We start from the raw sequence: 9,477 nt of genomic DNA, 5'->3' as shown, positions 1-9,477 counted from the left end.
GACTTTTGAATTTTATTTGAGAAGTAGTAATTTGAATTTTTCCCTTTACAATTTTATCTATGATGTAATAATTTGAATTTTTGCCCTTGGCATCTTGCTTGTTCTTGAGTTTGTCTAGCACTTCGCCAATCAATTGGTTTATGTTGAATAAATGCTCTCTTAAAGTCATTGTTATTCCCTCCCGTGATTGAGTGCCTTTGATTAATTATAGATGACTTTTTCTTGAATTTTATAAACTGTTGTTCCTTTCACATTTTTCCCGTGTGCCAGTGTTTGCATATATTCCATTTATCTTGGTAATTATAGTGATTTATTTATGGTTGAATTATCAAGTCAAATAGGTATACATTTGTATTGGATTCAAATGGTTTATGCATTTTTTTCTCATTTCTGCGTGTCCATCTTGGTGTAGTGGATTAAGACACTCTTTTGTATTGGTGCACTGGTTTATGTATTTTGGTATTTAAGTAGATTATGAATTTCATAGCTTGGAAAATTCTTGGGCGTATGCTAATTTCTTCATTCTTTTCTTTGCATGCAGCTGCCTCAGTGTTCAAATGGACTCCTTCCCCTTTTGTATTTCATAAACGGGCCAAATGCAAAGTCGGTCATAGCGCACGGATATAGAGAGTTGAAAGAAGAACAAATGAGTTCAAAACCCATATATTGAAGCAGCCAAGAAACTTGAAAATCTCGGTTTCCATTTCATTTAGTCATTTATTTATTTAGTCATTTATTATTGTTGTCATTATTTATTTAGTTATTTATCCATTCATTCATTTGGGCCTCGCAGTCAAAGTTGTATTTAATACAGGTGAGAAGAGACTCGATCCAAAAGGGGCTTGAATATATAGAATTAGGATAGGTCAAAATAGGTCAAAAGCCCAACTAGATTAGGACAGGGCCGATGGTTTGGGCTTAAAAGCCTAAATCATCACTTTTCCTGTTTCCCCTTTTTCTTTACTTGTTTACGTGCTTTCTTGCGAACCGAGTTAATCCTTAGTCAAGTCGTCTAAAAATTGGTTTTGCATAAACACCAAAATATTCCTAAAATCACTTTCTTTTCAAATTATCAACTTTTCTTTCAAGGTTAATCAAAGACAATTTTCAAGAAGTCCGGATAACCACAAGATAGCGGACGTTTTAGGTTCCTAACACCTTCCTAAAATGTTAATAGGAACCGCTTATCTAGAATCTCTAACTTAAAACAATTTTCCTATTTTGAATCATTTGAAATAACTCCCTAAAGGTTTCTTAATTCCTTTTCAAAATTAAGTGGAGACTCTTTTCAAAAGTCAAAATTTCCACAAAAGAATAAACTCTTGATTACAAACATTTAAACTAAAGTGACCAACAATTACTTGTTAACTAAAACACCCTTTTTTCTGGAAACATCCAACTATCAGTTAATTAAATCGCAAACGACTTACATTCACACCTATTACCTGTGGGATTCGACCCCAACCTAGTTGGGTTTTATATTGACAATGATCTCTTACATTCTCGTTAAGAGGTGTAGTTTGAGCGTTATCAAAAATGGCGCCGTCACCGGGGAATACAATTGAAAACTGAAGTTTGTGTGCGCAAATTGACTGTTAGTCAAGTATCCTAGTTTTATGTTTATTTGTTATTTTTGTTTATTTGAATGATCTTTATAGTGTATGACAAGAACTAGATGTTCTAGAGAACCATTATTACCACATAATTCAGAACTGCAATGAATTAGAAAAATGGCAGAATAGCAAGAGGCTGATAGATTGGCAGCCTTGGCTAGAGGTCAAGTGAATATGCGAATTGTTGGGCAACAAGCGCAATATCCAAATCCTGAAGATGAAGATTTAGGAGATGAGGAGTGTCTAAATCCTGGTAACCCAGGGCATGCAGAGCAAATAGCTGCACCAGTATGACATGATGTTAACAGGAACCCTCCGTTCTGAGAAAAGCTAGAGTACCAGTCGGTCCAGTATGATCTCAATGACGATGATGATGGAATGGATGGAGAAGGTGCAATGGGTACAATCATTCCTCCACCGTTGGCACGTAGGGAGAAATTCAACATTATGAGTAATATGATTCAACTCCTAAATCTAAAGGGGTTATTTGGTGGCCTTCCTGGGGATGACCTAAACTTGCATCTGGTGAATTTTATCACCATTTCCAAATCTTTTGGTAACCCAGCAGTGGGCCAGAATGTTATCCGGTTGAGATTGTTTCCGTTGTCTCTGTCTGGGGGGAAAATTATGGCTAAATGAGCTGACACCTAATTCTATAACTAACTGGAGGCAGTTGAAAGGAGCTTTCCTAGAAAGGTTCTGTCTGCCTTCCAGGAGGGTACAGTTGAGGGACGAGATCAACAACTTTAGGAAGCTCCCAACTGAAGCCTTGCATGAAACCTGGGAAAGATTCAAGAAGAAGCTGACACAGTGTCTGAACCACAACATGACAGACATACATTTGATGGAGACTTTGTACAGGGATTTAACTCCGTAACAAATCCAATTGTAGACAACGCTGTCGGTGGTTCATTTGTTGATCTTGCATTCACAGAGGCTTCAGAGATGCTGGAAAGAATGACCAAACAGAGTTAGGCATGGCATACCAGAGACTCTATGGTGGCCAGCCCCACTGCTTTTGTAGGTATTACTACAGAACAACACAAAAGAGAAGAGGAACGTGACCAAGACATGGCTCACCTTAATACACAGATAAACTTACTAACCAAGCACTTGCTATCGAGCAAGATTGAAAAGGTAAAAACTGTGGGATCTCAGGATAAAAGTAAGGCTGATGCGGATAAAGAGGCTAACTTTGTTAATAATCAAGGGGGTTTCTAAGGCAATCGTCAAGGGAATCAAGGTCTTACTTACTATGATAAGCCTGGTTATAAAGATAAGGATCAAGAAAATTGGAGGAATAACAATGACAGGAGCAGCCTATATGTTCCTCCTAGAAATCGTGAGACTGCTTCAATAAGTTATGAAAAAATATTCATAGAGGACATGATGGCTAAGTTGTTGAAAGGAGTGGAAGCTACCAACTCTGGTGTGACCACCATGAAGATCGATCAAATATCCATCAGTCAGTTAGTGCACTCACAGTCCACCACAATGAAATAGTTGGAGCATCAGATGAACCAACTCTCTCCAATATTCAACCAGAGGAAGAGTGGAATGTTACCAAGTGATACAGTCCAAAATCTGCAAAATGATGACTCATGCATGGCTATTACCACTAGAAGTGGTAAGATATTGCCTGGCCTTTCTGTGGGCAAACCTGTAGCTGATGAGGTAGTTGATGTTGAACCAGAAGAAAGTGGTCCAGTGGAGTTTGAGAAGCTGGATAATTCTGATGATGCTCTGGATAAAGACAAAGAGAAGGAGAAAGAGGTAGTACTAAAAACTATCCCAAGACCACCACCTCCATTTTCTCAGCGGTTAAAGAAAAAGGTTGATGATGCAAAATTTAGTAAATTCATTGCAATACTCAAGCAGTTGACAATAAATGTGCCATTGGTGGAGGCACTCGAACAAATGCCAGGATATACTAAATTCATGAAGGACCTTGTCACTAAGAAAAGAGCAGTGAGCTACAAATTGGAGGATAATCTCCATCATTGTAGCATTATTTCTACAATGACCTTGGTGCAGAAGAAGCCAGACCCAGACGCATTTACTATTCCCTGTACAATTGGGACTATGAAATTCACCAAGGCATTATGTGATCTAGGAGAAAGCATTAATTTGATATCGCTGGTTGTGTATAGAAATTTGGGTCTGGGAAATCCCACACCCACCAACATGCGACTCGTGATGGCAGATAGGTCAGTAAAATAACCTGTTGGCATTTTATATAATGTGTTGGTGAAGGTAGCCCGCTTTATATTCCCTGCAGATTTTGTCATTCTAGATTGTGAGGTGGACTTTGAGGTGCCCATAATCTTGGGTCGACCTTTCCTCGCAACCGAAAGTGTATTGATTGATTTGAGAGTGAATGAGCTCTTGCTCAGTATGAATGATGAAGTGGTATGGTTTGATGTGTGTAAATAAATGAAGCAGTAGGAAGAAATGAGTGTGTTCTCTGTAGTTGATGTGTATTATGACAACGAACAGAAGGTGTCAAGAGAGGAGTAACTTATTGCCGAGCCTTTAGCCGCAGTTCTGATGAACTTTGATTGTGAAGGAATTGAGGAGTATGAAGAAACTATTTATGCCCTGTCAGGCATGGGTTCATATTCTTATGCTCTTAAAATGCTAAACCTTGAACTGGATAATCGACCAACACCACCAGCCAAGCCAACCATTGAGGAGCCACCAGTGTTAGAATTAAAAGAACTACCTGGGTACTTACGGTATATATTTTTGGGTAATAAAAACATGCTACCTATTATTATTGCTACTAATCTAGGTGAGAAATAGGTAAACGAACTTATTTTAGTACTTCAGAGGCACAAGAGAGCTATAAGATAGACCATCCCAGATATTATTTGCATTCCCCCTGGCATCTACATGCATAAGATACAACTTGAAGATGATTTTATTCCAACCATATAGCATCAACACCATCTTAACCCACTAATTAAAGAGGTGGTTAAGAAGGAGATTATTAAGTGGTTGGATGCAGGAGTGGTTTACTAGATTTCTGACAACAAATGGGTGAGCGCATTTCAATACGTGCCCAAAAAGAAGGGCATGACTGTGGTTGCAAATGAAAGAAATGAGTTGATTCCACTTAGGCCTGTGACTAGGTAAAGAGTTTGCATGGACTACCGCAAGGTAAATTCATGGACTCTGAAAGACCAATTTTTGATGCCCTTTATAGACCAAATGCTTGATCAATTGGCTGGAAGAGGATGGTATTGCTTCTTGGATGGATATTCTAAATACAACCAAATTTGTATTGCTCCTGAAGATCAGGAGAAGACGACATTCACATGTCCATATGGCACCTTTGCATTTAAGAGGATGCCGTTTGGACTATGCAATACACCCACTACTTTTCAATGATGCATGATGTCTATCTTCTCAGATATGGTGGAGGAAACCATAGAGGTATTCATAGACGATTTCTCTATGGTGGGAGATTCATTTTAGGTGTTCTTGGCAAGCTTGAGCATAGCCTTGCATCGATGTGTTGAATTTAATTTGGTGCTTAACTAGGAAAAATGCCATTTTATGGTAAAGAAGGGTATCGTTCTCAGCCATAAAATTTTAGCAAAAAGGATTGAATTTGGTCGATCCAAGATTGAAGTTATTGAGAAACTACCACCTCCCATTTCAGTGAAAGGAGTACGTAGTTTCCTTGGACATGCTGGCTTTTATTGAAGGTTTATAAAAGACTTCTCGAAGGTTGCAAATCCACTTTGCAAACTTATGGAGAAAGATGTGAAATTTTCCTTTAATGGTGATTTCTTGAAGGTATTTGAATGCCTTAAAAAGAAGATGGTTGAGGCCCGTATTATTGTTGCACTAGACTGGTCAAAACCATTTGAGATCATGTGTGATACAAGCAGTGTTTCCCTTGGAGCTGTATTGGGACAAAAAAAGGACAAACTATTTTATCCAATATGTTATGCCAGCAAAGCACTTAATGAAGCACAAAAGAACTACACCATTACTGAGCAGGAGCTTCTGGCTGTAGTGTATGCTTTTGAGAAATTCAGGGCTTATTATCTTGGGACCAAGGTGGTGGTCCATACTGACCATGCAGCCTTGATGTATTTGATGGCTATAAGGATGAAAAACCAAGGCTGATTAGATAGGTGTTGCTACTACAAGAATTTAACTTTGAAGTCAAGGATAGAAAAGGTTGTGAAAACCAGGTTGCAGATCATCTATCTAGAATGGAAGGTGCACAAGCAAGTAGTGATGAAATATAAATAAATGATGCATTTCTTGATGAGGAGATATTAGCTGTTGCGGTGGAGAAATTGCGTTGGTACGCCGATTTTGCAAACTATGTTGTGAGTGAAGTCATTCTAGAAAATCTCTCTTTTCATCAAAGGAAGAAATTCCTGCATGATATGACACATTACTTCTGAGATAAGCCGTATCTTTTTCGGCGATATAGTGAAAACATTATAAGGAGATGTGTTCTAGAGGTGGATGTATTATACATATTGGAGGCAAGTCATGCTTCCCCATTTGGAGGTCACCATACAGGTGACCGAACTTCTAGGAATGTGTTGCAGAGCGGCTACTATTGGCCAACATTGTTCAAGGATGCCCATGAGTTTGTGCTGAAATGTGACTAATGTCAGAGGTAGGGGTCAATCTCCAAAAGATATGAGATTCCTTTGACTAAGATGCTTGAAGTGGAATTGTTTTGATGTCTAGGGCATCGATTTTATGGGACCTTATGTAAGCTTATATGGGATGAAGTATATTTTAGTTTCTGTTGACTATGTCTCAAAATGGGTTGAAGTTGTTCCCTTGTCCGATAATGAAGGAAAGAAGGTTATTGCTTTTCTCAATAAGAATATCTTCTCTCACTTTGGTGTACCACGTACTATGTGATAGAGGATCTCATTTTTTCAACAAAGTGTTTTGAGTATCGTTAGCAAAATATAGGGTGAAACAAGATACAGTAGCCACTCCATATCACCCACAAACTAACGGGCAAGTGGAGGTGTCAAATCGAGATATTAAAGCTATCCTAGCCAAAATGGTGAATGCTAGTCAGAAAGACTGGTCTCGAAAGCTCGATGATGTCTTGTGGGCTTATAGTACTGCTTTCAAGACACCCATTGGCATGTCACCATTTTAGCTGGTCTATGGAAAAACTTGTCACTTACCAATAGAGCTAGAGTACAAAGGTGTATGGGCACTCAAAAGGCTGAATTTGATTTGAAAGGAGGCAGTAGAGCTGAGACTGGGACAGCTGAATGAGATGGATGAATTCCATCTCAGGGCATATGAACGAGCAGACCTATATAAAGAAAAGATAAAAAATACCATGATTGGAGGGTAGATAAATGAGACTTCCAAAAGGGTGACTTGGTGCTCCCATTCAATTCTAGACTCAAACTGTTCCCAGGTAAGCTTAAATATAAGTAGTTAGGCCCTTTTAGAGTTAGTCAAGTCTACTCATCTAGAGTGGTGGAACTTAAAAATGAAGACGACAGTACCTTTAAGGTAAATGGGCAATGAGTCAAACTTTATATTGGTCCAAAAGAATCAATGAAAAGTGTAACTACTATCTGTCTCTGTGAAGTCTGAAGTGATTGAGATACCTGAGTTATGCCACGACATTAAATCAGGTGCTACATGGGAGGCAACCCATGACCCCCGGGATTGATCTATTCTAGGTATACTCTGACCCTTAGTTTAGATTTTCTTTGATTTTAAGTTGAGGGTGTAGGGTAAATTTGTTGTTGTAAAATTTTGTAGTCAACTAGGAGAAATACTTGTACTTGAGGTATTTGAATTATTTTTTGTGATTTTTGTACACCTCTTCAAGTGGTCTACTACTTTAAACTGAGTGATTTGTATTTAAGTGTGACCACTGTGCATCTTTGAATGTCATTAGTTCTAGTAACGTAATAATCATTGCTAAACAGCTACATCAACTGAATGAGTAGTTGAGTATGATATAACTGTGTGCCAAGTGTGTGTGTGAGATGTTACTTTATTCCCTCTGTATGTTGTAGCCCGAACTTACCCAGTTAGTCTTACCTAAGTTGAAGGATAGGGGTTAGGAAAGGATCATAGGCCATTTTAATATTAGCTCACTTTAGCCTAAATAACCTTCCTTATGTGTATCATATCCCTTGATCCCTGCTTTGAGCCTAATTAGCATATTTGTCTGTATGACACCTGTCACCTTCTCATTGAGATCATAATGAACATGCTTTGGCCCTGGTCCTCCTTAGACACTGTGCACCTTGACTTAGGAAAATGGCCTAAGTTGAGGGTGGCTATTATAGGGATGCGTGATATAGAATGACTATGAAGAAAGGTACCATAAAAGAAAAGAATAAAAAGCTGGGTGAAGAGAAAAAGAGCAAGAAAAAGAAAAATTGCAAAAAAGAATAAGTAATTGAGAAAAGACTGAACCCATCCTAAATAGTTGTGATCAAGAAAAGAGAAGATTGAAAAATGCTAATGAGTGCAACCCAAAAAAGCTAGTGTAGTGTCAAGGAGGCTTAGTCACTTTAAATACCATCGAGTATCATACTAGTGCCTACCCTACATCACAAGCCTAAGAGAAGTCCTATAGTGATCCTAGCTGACCTATCTGAAGATCTGGGTTATGAAAATAAGGGCAAGCCTATGGTACTTGGCATACACTGATTGGAACTTCGTTTTAAAGTAAGTGCTTTGATTGTCCCCATGGTTACATATATAATTCCTGATATGAGATGAGGGGGATTTCTTTGCTGTGAGGTCACACTGGTTACATTGCTAGTTACTAACTTGTTCGGGTAGTGTAATGCTGGTCTATGCATGGTTGTTATAGCTAAATTGATGCCATATCTTGATTCTTGTGTGTTGCATTGGTTTTCTTCATAGTACTTAAATTGATTGACTTTGGAGATAGTGAAAGTGTTTTGAGATGATATAGATGATTGACGGCCAAATGTGCTTTGTATTCTCTTAGTTGTGCTTAGTTGCTTGAGGACAAGCAATTATTTTAAGTTGAGGGTGTTGATATGTGATCTAATACTAACACATTTGAGGCTTTTAACTAAGAATAATTATGAAGTCTTAAGAAACTTCTGTCATTTTTAATTGCTTTATATTTGATTTTGCAGTAGAAGCTAAGATGCTAGAGAACCAACAAGAATGGAAGCAAATGAGCTGAAATATGAAGTAAATAAAGACGAAGTGTAGTTGATGACATTTGTGATAAGTTTTCTGCCCTGTGATAAGCTATCAGCTTCATCATGAGCAGTAGACAGAGAATTGGCCTAAGTTAAAAGCTGTGATGACTTTTGCATAGGACATTAAGGAGTTGATAAATCATCAAGATTACTGTCAGCCTATGGAAGAACATGAGAGCTGAGGAAAAGCCTTGACGACATTTGTGATAGTTTGTCCAGGAGCTGATAAGGCATCACCATTTTCGTCAGTGTTAGGCAGCGAGTGCCAAAAGAATAAAGGAAGCTGACGACATTTGTGATAAGTCGTCAGCCTCCTGATAGGCTATCACAAATGGTGTCACCTAATCTGAGGAATTTTTGAATTTTATTATTTTGTTTCCATGATTAGGGTGAACTATTTAAAGCCTTGTTAAGGGTTTTCTTAAGGGACCCAAACCTTGCATTTTGAGACATGATACTTTGATACTTGAGCTCAAAGCTTAAAAAAGTTTCAAGGGCCAAAATCTGAATTGTTTAAAATACTAGAGATTCTGATATTGTAAGTAGAATTTATACTGTTGGTATGTCGGACGAACAACGCTACCAAGAGGAAGAGCATTACTAATACATGACTCATATGAAAACTTAGATAGATATGCTGAGTTTATACTTGTTAATGC

This window comes from Capsicum annuum, chromosome 8, assembly GCF_002878395.1.
Source record: "Capsicum annuum cultivar UCD-10X-F1 chromosome 8, UCD10Xv1.1, whole genome shotgun sequence".
NCBI lineage: Eukaryota > Viridiplantae > Streptophyta > Magnoliopsida > Solanales > Solanaceae > Capsicum > Capsicum annuum.
This window is presented reverse-complemented; position numbering follows the sequence as displayed.